The sequence below is a fragment of the Sander lucioperca genome, chromosome 20 (genome assembly GCF_008315115.2).
Source record: "Sander lucioperca isolate FBNREF2018 chromosome 20, SLUC_FBN_1.2, whole genome shotgun sequence".
NCBI classification, from domain to species: Eukaryota; Metazoa; Chordata; class Actinopteri; order Perciformes; family Percidae; genus Sander; species Sander lucioperca.
Window position 1 is genome coordinate 27,861,377 of NC_050192.1, and position 13,099 is coordinate 27,874,475.

Sequence of the window (13,099 nt, forward strand, 5' to 3'; positions counted from 1 at the left end):
TGTATTTGTAGATGGAACTCGGAAATTAAAATGTGTGTATAAATCTTATTCCTTTGTCAGTACCCGATCTGTACCGCCTGTAAAATCCGTTCTGTGCACTGCCTGATCAGTTCTACGCTTGCGCGAACACCGGCAAACTTCACAGCTCTATGCACGCGTAAGGATGTTTGGACATTCCTGGTTACCGGAAGAAAACATTAGACAGTGACAGTAGACCGTTATGATGGCAAAGATGAAGTTTACAAGGTGTTTGCTGGAGTTGCCTAAAGTATCTGTTAATGATATACGGAGGGTCGTCTGGCCATCCAGTACAACACCATGTAGCAAATTAAATAAAGGCTTCAAATTTTACGTTTCGTCATTTCTTTACAACTTTGAAGGTAATTTGCTAACGCTAGCTAGCCTGAGCTAGAAGCCTTGCTTTGGTGTTATAAGTCATGACTCCGTCCTGCTTCAGGTTAACCATGTTTTAAATAAAGTTTAAGCATGTGTATACCTCTCACTTCATGTGTTTGTACTTTTATGAAAGTATCAGGTAAAAACAGGGCTACAAATGAGATCTCTGTGAGAGACCAGCATACTCCTAGCAAACTATTATGTAGCTCAATGCTGGACATTTCACCCCTAATTCCGGTCACTTTACTGTATTTGTATTTGTTTAGTATTTGGTTTAGAAGCCTTTATTGGTGATTTTTTACGGTACAAAGTCCTGCTATATACGTACATAGCTAGCTTTATATGCTCCGCTATGTCGCGTTAGCATGCAGCTACAATAGTTAGCTATGAGTATGCTAACGTTAGATTGTAGTGGAACGAAGCAGCACTTTCTAACGTCAAAAATCGCAGACCAAACACTACACAATTGGACATGTTTCAGCAGGAATGTGACCCGGAATTGGGGAGAATTTAACAACATTGCCAGCTAAGATGACCGTTAGCATGTAGTTACTATAGTGTTTACTGCCGTTAGCATGTAGCTACTATAGTGGTATACAGCAGTGGTGGCTGGGAGAGCTGTCATCCCATCTTCAAAAGGACACTTATGTACCTTTACACTTCATCGCATTAATAATAGACAGTCTATGGTTATTAGTCAAAACGAAGTATTAGGTAAAAACATTAACGTAAACAACACAACAACGATGTCGCTACACGGTTTTGGATCAGTGACAAGTTTCGAATGTTTGTAGCTATGACTATTGTATAATAAAGATTTAATAAAAAAAGATTTAATAAAAAAGTTGTAATGTTTGGTCATAAAGTGTTGACACATGTTACTTATATACAGTCTATCGTGCAGGCAGAACGGATCGTGTACCGACAGTTACAAATCGCACAGGGACATTGTTAGTTTTCTACTACGTAATTATGCGCATCCACAGAACGGATCTTACAGGCAGTACTGGCCAATAAATGCTATTGAAGGGCGGGTCTTGGCGTGGCGGGAGTAACTTCCGGGTCACGAAAAAAATACCAATGCAAAATTAAGGAATACGACTTATACACACGTATTTTAATTTCCGAGTTCCATCTACAAATACATCAAAGACAATCGGATAACGAGATTGTTTTTCGTTTTCCGTTTTTTAATATCAAAACAAAAAACGAATAATGGGTTGTTTTCCGTTTTTTGTTTTCCTATTTACTAATGGTAATTGGGAAACTGGCCGTTTTTCGTTTTTGTTTTTTTCCTTTCAAAACGAAAATCCGTTGGCCACCAAGTACACGGACCCAAATGGGCCTGGAGGCCATTTGTGGTCGAGGTGAGAAGGGATCCAGCTACGTCCGTGTTTGGTTATACTGTATATGGAAGGGACTAGTTTGCTTTGTGTGGACTCACTGGACCGACTGACTCGACATGTAGGTGTCCCTAATAGAGGAGACACACCATCCCGATTATCGGCCGTCGGACCGTCTGGCGAGGTCGGTGACTCGAGTCTGTTTGGTGTGTCCCGTCATTTTGGCTGACCCAACATGTTCAAAAATCCCTTTTTCTGGGTTTATACCCACAAAGCGTCTGAAAAATTATACACTGGTTGGAAATCTAGTAATTCACACAGCACTAACAGCACAACAAAGACAACAAATGTACATGAACTATCCTCAACATGCACTATCCTATGTGTCTATGAATATTGTAAGTTGCACTAAAACTTTCTAAAGCAAAGTTAATTGCTAAATCCCATCACCAGACCTGTTGAAACCATGCTTGAGCAACAGCTAGGCCAGAACAAATGCAGGTGTTAACAGACAAAATCTTACCTCTGGATGAATTCAAGTGTGCAGGCTGCCTCCTCTTGGTACTGTAGGTTAAAGATGTAAAAACATGAAAAAAAAGACGCTAGCCCTGTCACGAAGGTGGACTGGATCCCTTCGCACACAATATGGCCCTCAATGCTGCGTGCCTTCTGTGAAATGTGTTCCTCCTATATTTGCAAATATACTTAATAAAATACAAAAACCTAACTTGGTTTAGTCTTTGACTGTTTCTTTATTTTTGTTTCACAATTCTATTTTCTTTCCAAAACCTCTACACCTGCTGCAAAGAAAACTTCCACCACAATTCTGGAGTTGTCTCTGGCAGGGATCCAGTCTTGGAATTCTGGGGGAGACTCTCCGTGATAAAACTGAGGACTTGCTATCCGGCATCAAGGCCGCCTCATACCTCGCCTAAAAAGCATTCAGAGAGAGGGGATCAGTACCACGGAGGGCTCCACCGAATCCATACTGATCTAAAAGACAGAAGCCATTTCAAGCAGCAGGGTAAAATAAAGATTTAAATGAATTAATTTGAAAAAGAATTCCAATTGACCTGTGAACTTGGATGAAACAAAACACAGTCGTTTGAAAAAAAAAAGACTAATAGCCTTGTTGGGTTCTTTGTGTTTAAGGGTTTTGGGTAAATAACATTCGGCACATTCAACTATATCTCTGGAAAAAGTCTCCTCAACCAGGCGTGACGGTAGATTTTTAGTTAAATCTACACACGCTGACAGTAGGTAAACTATCCCGGATTTTAGTGTGGGTTTCTCAGAGGTAAACCCCTATTAGCAGTAAGTGAACTGTTAACGGATTTGTGTGGCTTTTTTCCGAGACAGATGAGGCTGCCTTGCAACGACGGTTGTTCGAAGGTTAAGAAGTTAACTTCCCTCATTCTGAAAGAATGGGCTCCAACCAGACGTCACCATTTCCGAAAGGGCCTGTGGTGGAGGAGATGGTTAGGAGATATGGATTGAAATGTGTTGAATGTTTACCATATTGGTCAAAACGGTTTGGTTTTCCTGAAAACGGCAGTCTTAGTACGGAAAAACTGAAGGTGTTAAAACAGGATTTAGAAGAGGAAGAAAAGAAACTAATGGGAAAATCAACAATTAAAACAAAAAATGCCTTAAAAAATGGATGAAGGAAGCAAACACTAGGGAGAGAAAACAGATGCAGCAAGAGTTAACTCTGTTGAACATTCATGACACTGATAACATACAAAAGAATGCTGTTACTAATGCACGTTGTCTTCTGTATCCAAGTCTTAGTGTCGTGGATTTCCTACTCGAAAGCCTTCCACCGTGAACCATTCCACCCGCCGCAGAGAGAGAGGAAAGAAGAACCAATGGTGTCCTCTCAGATGCAGACCAAGTGCATGAGAGAGAAGGAAGACAGCAGGAATGCTGGGCAATTCTCTGCCTCAGCCCCTCCACAACAAGAACTTGAAAGAGGAGCTGCGGGGATTGAATACAGACCCTGTACAGAGACTAGTGTTAGAACTACAACTAGTCACCTGCCTCCACGCAAAGACTCTGACGCACACCTCACTGAGCTTCTCATTAGGTTTCACAATGAGCGGACAGCTGAAAAAGCTGAAAGACAAAGACAAAGACAAAATGCTGAAGCCCAGCTGAAACTGCTGAAAACCATGTCAGCAACGGCTGGCAGAGGCATAGCACATCCCAGAAGTCAGGTGAGGGGCAGGGGAAGAGAAAAAGTACGAAGCCGTGGCAACACTCCAGAAGTGGATAAAAACACTTGTTTCAACTGCAGAGGAAAAGGACACTGGGCCCTCATCCTAGGAGGGTGGGAAGGAAAGTTGTTCTCCTCATTGTTCTTGTTACACATGGTTCAATATCAGGCCTTACAGCAACAACACACTGAGTCTAAAGGGTTTAACGGTTTTGACCTCCGCAGTTATGGCTTTGACGATGAGTTAGACAATGCATCAGACATGTCATGGGCTATGTTCCATTCAGCTTAAACACTCCCAAGAAACTCCAGGACACAGCTGATTCATTTCCATGAAGTTTACTGGGAATTTTGTGAAACTGCAATACAGTACAATGAGATGTCTCTATTATTAATCAAACCCAAATACACAGCAACAGTGTAAATAGCACCGCTTAGCTAACATAGCAGTGTAGCCTATATGATAAACACAGTCAAGCTAGTAAAAACAACCAGCAGTAATAAACTTAAAGTTAATTTAGCCTAGCACGAACTAATTAGCTTCTTGGCCGTCTCAATAATCTTACAAAATTAGAATAAGCAGTAACCTAATGTTACATGATGAGAAATACTTACAGACGTTGCCTTAGCAAAAAGGGAGAAAGAAAAGCGATCGACTCAGAAACTGACGACTGGTAGAGCTCACGCATTCCTGTAGCTGATTACCGCATGGCAATTTTACTTCCTGTTTCCCAACATGCACTGGTACTACGTTACTATGGTTACAAAGATAAACAAACCACACTGAACTGCTGAAACAAAGTAGAACACGTTTTCAAGCGGCATGACACTCCCCGCTTGGGGTCTTTAAAGAGCCCACATTAATTAACAGAATCAGTCTTTGGAGAGAGAAGCAGAACCACTTCTGTAATGGGCCGAGAAAAAGTCTTTCTGATTCCATCCTTGACGACTTCCACCTGAACCTTCCGAACCAATCCATCTTCTCCTGGAAAGGTTTTTGCGATGATGCCCTTAGGCCATTGATTTCTCTTTGCCTGATTGTCTTTCAGGAGAACTATATCTCCTTCTTAGAGGTTCGGCCTTTTTTCTTGCCACTTGTGCCGAAGCTGCAATGTTTTGAGGTATTCATGTTTCCACCTGTTCCAAAACATGTCTGCTAGGCCCTGAACCCGCTTCCACTCCTCTCTGACGAGATGCGCTTCCTCAAAGCTTCCCGACGGAGGAGGAGGTGCAGAGCCTGTCTTGAGAGTCAGGAGCATTGCTGGGGTGAGGATGAGAGGCGATTCTGGATCCGATGACACTGGGATGAGCGGTCTAGCATTCATGATTGCAGCTACCTCGGCCATGAGTGTGGTTAAAACCTCATGTGTCAGGTGAGACCTCCTCTCCTCAAGCAGCATGCAGTCCAAAATACGGCGGGCAATGCCAATCATTCGTTCCCACGCACCACCCATATGAGACGCGTGGGGCGGGTTGAATATCCAGGTGCAGCTCTGTGTGTCCAGGTACTCTTCCACACTGTTGAAGCCTGGATTAGTCTTGTCCATCTCTAGCTCACGAGAGGCGCCGATGAAGTTAGTTCCGCAGTCAGAGCGGATCTGCTTTGCAGGGCCCCTGACTGCAAAGAACCTCCTCAAGGCGTTGATAAAGCTGCTGGTACTCATTGCTGCAATTACCTCGATGTGAACTGCCCTTGAGCACATGCATGAGAACATCACAGCCCATCGTTTAGAGTTGGAAACTCCTCCTCTTGTGCGACGTGAGACAATGTCCCATGGTCCAAAGACGTCGACACCTACGTAGGTGAAGGGAGGTACTACTTGTAGCCGTTCTGCTGGCAGAGCTGCCATCTGCTGATGTTCGGTCTTTCCCCTCAGCCTTCTACAAGTGATACATCTGTGAAGCAGACTGCTAACGCAGCGTTTAGCTCCCACCAGCCAGAACCCTGCTGCTCGAATGGCACCTTCAGTCAGATGTCTTCCTTGGTGCTTCACTGCTTCATGATAGTGAGACACAAGCAGGGTTGCAAGATGATGCCGGCCAGGGATGATGATGGGGTGAGTCTCGTTCGTGCTCAGATCTGACTGTCCAATCTGACCTCCCACTCTAAGAAGTTGATCTTGGTCCATGGTGGGGTGCAATTTCCACAGGCTGCTGGAAGATGGGATGTTGGATCCTGAGTTGATACACTTAAGTTCCTCTGTATAGCACTCATTCTGAACACTCCTCACAATGCACACTTTGGCCCTCAGCAACTCTTCCTCTGTAGAGCGACAGATGTGCCACCCCTGACATTCACTCTGGGTGGAGTGGGCAAAAGAACGAGCCACGTGGATGAGGTGTGCTATGGCTGTGAGGAGAGTGCTGAACTTGGAGAAACGTTCAAAGCGTTGTGGGTGTACCACATCTCTGGTAACATATGTGAGACTTGTCACCACCTGGGGACGCACTTCAGAGTCAGTGTCAGGGTCGATAAGGTTATAAGTCTCTTGAAGCTCAGGTGAATGCAAAGATGCATCATGGAGAAAGGCTGGTCCTTTGAGCCAAATTGTGCTGCTAAGCAAGGCTGGTGTCACAGTTCTTGACCCAATGTCAGCTGGGTTGAGGTGCGTTGGGACGTACTTCCACTGGCCGGAACAAGGTGATTGATGGATTCGTTGGATCCTGTTGTGTACGTAGACATAAAATCTCCTTGACTGGTTCTGGATGTACCCCAATACAACCTTGCTATCTGTGTAGTAGGTGATGTTGTCGAATGTTGTGTCCATCTCTGTGACTACCATCTCGGCGATTTCGACGGCGAGCACAGCCGCACAGAGCTCAAGTCTCGGGATAGTTAAGCCAGGCTGGGGGGCCAACTTTGCCTTCCCAAAGACAAAGCCTATCTCAGTCTGTTCTTGGTGGCTTGTCACCTTGATGTAGGCTACAGCTGCTATGGCCTTAACTGATGCGTCTGCAAAGACACAGAGTTCTCTTCTTAACGTGCCTGCGGTGGAGAAGGACGTATAAGGGCGTGGTATCTGGAGCCCCTCTAAATCTTGGAGTGACTGTTTCCATCTAGTCCACTCACTCTCCATGTCTTTGGGAAGAGGTGAGTCCCAGTCCTCTGCTTGCATGGTGAGTTCCCTGAGTATCAGTCTTCCATGAACTGTGATGGGGGCAAGGAACCCTAGAGGATCGTAGAGGCTGTTCACGGTCGAGAGTACCCCTCTGCGAGTGAATGGCTTCTGGTCATCTTTGATTTCAAACATGAAGGTGTCTGTGCGCATGTTCCAGAACAATCCAAGGCTACGTTGGATGGGCAGATCATCAACAAAGAGATCTAGGCTGTTAACGTCCTTGGTGCGATCTTCAGATGGAAATGCTTCGATGACTGCCGGTCGATTTGAAGCAATTTTGTGCAGCCTGAGGTTAGAAGCTGCAAGCATCTTCTGTGCTCGCCCGAGGACGCTGATGGCCTCTTCCTCGGTGCCAAAGGACTTTAAAGCGTCGTCAACGTAGAACTCGCGGTCGATGAATCTTCTTGCATCACTGCCATAGTCGGTTTCTGCTTCCTTAGCTGCCCGTCGCAGACCATACACTGCAACGGCAGGCGAGGGACTGTTCCCAAAAAGGTGAACCCGCATTCTGTAGTCCACGATGTCGGAGGTAGGGTCATTGTTCCTATACCACAGGAAGCGGAGAAAATCACGGTGGTCCTCCTTAACGACAAAGCAGTGGAACATGTGCTCGATGTCGGCAGTGATTGCCACCTGTTCCTTCCTGAACCTCATAAGAATACCTAGCAGGCTATTATTAAGGTCAGGGCCAGTGAGCAAGACATCGTTGAGCGATACTCCTTCACATGACGCGCTGCTGTCGAAGACCACACGGATCTTATCTGGCTTCCTAGGATGATACACACCGAACAGAGGCAGGTACCAACACTCTTGTCCAGGCTGCACTGGCCGGGCAACTTCTGCGTGTGCCTTCTTGAGCATCTTCTCCATAAACTCTAGGAAATCAGCTTTCATCTGTGGTCGTTTTTCCAATGAGCGCCGGAGTGAGACAAGACGGTCGAAAGCCTGTTTCCTGTTGTTAGGCAGCCGCTGTCTCGGCGACTGAAAGGGTAAAGGTGCAACCCAACTTTTGGAGCTGTCCTGGTAGCACTCAGCTTCCATTATCTTCAGAAACTCTAGATCCTCCATGGATGGAGCAAGTCTGTGGTCTTCGGGAGTACAAGCAAAGACAGTCTGCCCCAAGCGGTCTCCACTGAGCATCATTGAGCTGCGGGTGGAGGTTGGTGCTAGATGATGCTGATGTTTAGGCACTCGACCAAATACCTCTTTCACTCTGATTTGGTTGTTGCATGACTGAAGATGACTCGTACGACCATTCTCTAAGATGGCTGTTTTGTAACTCCTCACCTCAGGTGGTCTGTGAGCACCTCCAAGGCACACATCACCGATGACGACCCATCCTAGGTCAAGCCTTTGAGCAAACGGTGCATCTCCTGGGCCACTTATCTGCTCTCGGACCTTGTGCGCCCGTAAGATGTATTTTGGCATCCGGATCTAGAGGCGGAATCTTGTTGGCTATGTGCTTCAGGTGGGCATGATGGTAGGCTGCTTCCGGTGTAGGAATCTCGGCGCTAACGTTAGGGATTTGGTTGCACTCGAGGAGTGTAGGCAGAGGAATGCTTACTTTCTTGTCCACCGGCTCCACAGTGTAACCACTGGCTCTCCTCCCCGCTGTCTCTGTACGCCCCGCACAGGTCTTGAGAGTATATGAGTAGGAACTTCCAGAGATCTTAAAAACCTCAAAGAACTCCAACCGCGCCAGGGAGCGATTGCTCTGCTCATCCAGTATGGCGTACATTCTCTTGGACTCCTCCCTGTATCCGTTTGGGAACACGCTGACGAGGCAGTCCTTCACCACATACTTGTGTGCACGTTGACTTGACCTCCTGGATGTCTGCTCTGTCCTCCTCCCCGCCGTCCTCTGAAGTGGAAGGGGACGACTTAGATTTCCAGGTAGGTGGGCAGGGGTGAAGCGCTGTCACATGAGCAGTGCTCTCACACTCTGTACATTTATCTCAGCGGTGCAGTTCTTTGCAAGATGCTCTGTGGAGGAGCAACAGCGAAAGCAGATGTAATGCTCTTTCAAAAGCTGTTTGCGATAATTTATGCTCTTCTCACGGAAGCCTCTGCATTTCCTCAGAGGGTGGGGCTTTTATGCAGAGGACAATGTTTATTTGGATCAATCCGTTCCATACTTTCTCTACACTCGGCCTTAGCAGTTCCTGAGACCTGCGTCTTGTGAACATATATGGATGTCTTTGTAGGCCTCTCCCACTTACTCTTTCTCTCTGCTGGCGCTTGCATGAAGAGGTTAAAGCTTGGGTCAGTGCGAGCCCTTGCCTCTGTGGCGATGAAGTTTACCAACATGGAGAAAGGTGGGAAGCTAACAAAATGTTCCTGTTTGTATCTTGTACCAAAGTAAAGCCACTTTTCTTGTATGTTGTATGGGAGTTTCTCAATGATAGGCTTAATTCCTCTGGAGGTATCCAAGTACGACAAGCCTGCAAGGTAGCCGTCTTCCTTGGCAGCTTGTAGCTCTGACAGGTCGGCTAGATCCCTGAATCTCTGTGGATCCTTTGTTGTGACCTTTGGAAAGTTTTCTAGTTTGTTGAACAGAGTCTGTTCAACGGCTTCTGGCGAGCCATATATTTCGTCAAGGCGCCCCCATGCCATGTGCAGTCCAGTTGCTGGATCCTTAATGTTGACTGTTTTTATTCTTCTTACTTGTTCTGCTGACTCTTTTCCCAGATACTTGGTGAGGAGGTCGAGTTCTCCTGCAGCGGACAAGTCTAGATTGGCGATAGCGTTCAGGAACGATGTTTTCCAGGCCCAATAGTTCATTGGCTGGTCATCATATGTGGTGAGGCCTGAAGTGACCAGGCGGCTGCGAGCAAGGTATTTGATGAGGTCTCCAGTGGACGTAGAATGGTCATAGCTAGCTCCATAAGGCGTCCTTTGAGCAGGCGGGTGCGCAGGAGATGAAGAATCCTGTTTGAAGTTCTGTTGCAGACGATTCCCACCAAGCTGAGGAGCTGGAGAGGAGTTGAGAGGCTGATTGAAGCTTTGTTGTGGCGGTGCCCCACTGGTCTGAGGGGCCTGAGGAACTTGGTGTGGCATAATGTCAGCAGAAGCAGCAGCTTGGGTTTGACTTGCATTGAGTGGGTGTTGTGTTGAAGGGATAACATTGATTGGTTGAGGGTGTGGAGGATGAAGCGTTGGTGAAGCATAGTCACTCCCTCTTCTGACAGGTAGACCCTTGCTGCATAGGCTGGCTTGTGCCGACACATAGGCGGCGACGCGCTGGTCTTTGACCGATTGGGGAACCGGGCTGTTAACCTCACTGCATACTTCAAAGCCCATATCTTGCAAACCAGCCACAAGAGCATTTGCCTCTGCTATGGCAGCATCCTTTTCTTTTTCATCGTTTAATGCATCAAGATTAGCTTGAACTCGTGCCTGCTCCACTTTAAGTTCAATTTCCTTTTGCGCATGTGCTGCTCTAGCTTGCGCTGCTTCAGCTTTTGCCTTTGCCATGGCGACAGCCATGCTAATCTTTGAGCTGGACGATGTACCAGATGAGCGACTGCTTCTTGAGCGCACAGTCTCAGACTGGTTATCTCCATTTCCTTTTTTACTGTTGCTACGTTGTGACATTGTGACCTACCGCGTTTTCAACATCAGGAGAAGGAAGCTAGTGCGTAGCTGACAGGAAGCTGTAGCGTTAGCCACTTATCTCTTGGTATTGAGTTGCTCCGTAGGATGGCAATCCTTGTGTCCCTCGTTAGCTGTGTTGCCGTCTTTTCACTGTCATGGGCTATGTTCCATTCAGCTTAAACACTCCCAAGAAACTCCAGGACACAGCTGATTCATTTCCATGAAGTTTACTGGGAATTTTGTGAAACTGCAATACAGTACAATGAGATGTCTATATTATTAATCAAACCCAAATACACAGCAACAGTGTAAATAGCACCGCTTAGCTAACATAGCAGTGTAGCCTATATGATAAACACAGTCAAGCTAGTAAAAACAACCAGCAGTAATAAACATAAAGCTAACTTAGCCTAGCACGAACTAATTAGCTTCTTGGCCGTCTCAATAATCTTACAAAATTAGAATAAGCAGTAACCTAATGTTACATGATGAGAAATACTTACAGACGTTGCCTTAGCAAAAAGGGAGAAAGAAAAGCGATCGACTCAGAAACTGACGACTGGTAGAGCTCACGCATTCCTGTAGCTGATTACCGCATGGCAATTTTACTTCCTGTTTCCCAACATGCACTGGTACTACGTTACTATGGTTACAAAGATAAACAAACCACACTGAACTGCTGAAACAAAGTAGAACACGTTTTCAAGCGGCATGACAAGACACAATGTGATTTTTGTTACTTCTTGATTAAGTTACCTTTTTGTTTGCTTTGTTTCACATAATTGTGTGAAAAATATATCCTCTGAATGCATGTAATTTGATTATTATGATTAGGTTGTAATCAAAAAGAGTGGAATGTAATGGCGAAATTTCTTGTAAGCATGATTTTCTATATATTTTTCTTCTCTATTAGCTTTCTCTCACAATGCTGAAAGGGAGTTTATCTCATTTCCACATGTAGAATCTGATTCTAACTAAGTGAGAATCACAAAGTCTGGAAGATAATGTGAGCACTGTTTGTCTGAACAGATAGGGGCTACAAGGTCACCCTAAAACTCTCTCCTGATACATTTAGTTCTCCCATGCCAGTTGAGCTGCAACTGGGGGGGAGGGGGGGGGGGGGGGGGTGAAAGTCGTACAGGGGGAAGGAAGCAAAATGGCTCCAAGATGTCTCTTGTGTTTTTTGATTGTCTTTATGTGTATCAGATTGCCTGTGAGAAATGTAGAGTCATAATAAGCCAAGTGCATGTGTGCTGTCACTCTGAAGATGTATTTAAGCTCAGTGTTTCTGTTCACTCATTTGAAGAGCCTTTCCACACCTGTGCCTTCTGTGAAATGTGTTCCTCCTATATTTGCAAATATACTTAATAAAATACAAAAACCTAACTTGGTTTAGTCTTCGACTGTTTCTTTATTTTTGTTTCACAATTCTATTTTCTTTCCAAAACCTCTACACCTGCTGCAAAGAAAACTTCCACCACACATTACTGCTGGTAATTTTCAAATTTAAGCTGTGGTTCTTTAAGATTGCTGATTTAAAATGTATCGGCAATTTTTAGGCAGCCTTTGCTTTCTATTCATTTTAATATGGTATGGAAATCAACTTCAAGAGACTTGAAACTTGCATAAATAAAAATATATATAAGACTATCTCAAGCTAATTCAGAGTCTCTGGCAGTGAACATTGAGCGAACATTGGTAAGGTTATTGAAGTAATTGCAATTATGTTAATTTTTCTGTAGTATGGGATTGTGAGGTGACCGCCATCTTTTTTGCTGCTTTACCTGTTGCCTCCAACATCCAAAGGCAAGAAGTCTGCAAAGATTAGCGCAAAGGATGCTGCTGACCGCCTGATGAAGTTCCTCAAGGTATGTTCTTAGAATTGTATATTAAGCATATTTCACTGATAGTAATTCTGAAGTGGCATAGGGGCCCTACAAGTTGCAGATATTTGTTACTTTTTCTTACAGGGTTGGTGTTACAACACAGGAGCAGCTTTGTCTACTTTAAAATGAACTGCACATTGCACATTATTGTGCTCCTCCAGACAAGTTTTATCCTAATTCTAGGAAACGGTGCTGGCACTCAACACCAAATTTTATTCCATGTCATTTATTCTCTCTCTCACTCTTTTAGGTGGGGAGAAGCATGGACACCTTCCTCAAGGAAACTGGCCCTGCTCAGTCCTTTCTCCTGTGTGTTGGAGAAAGAAAAAACAGCATCCAGAACTTTTACATCATCCCGGACCAAAAGGCCATTCCATGTAAGACCCAGACTGACTTGCTGTCTCTTTGCTAGTGATTTTGTGATGTTTTTAAATTTTTTTACAGACTTTTTGAAAAAGTTGTACTTGCCTTCAAACCTCATGCACCACATGTGTATTAGGCTACGTTCAGACTGCAGGCAAAAGTGGCCCAAATTGATTTTTTTTT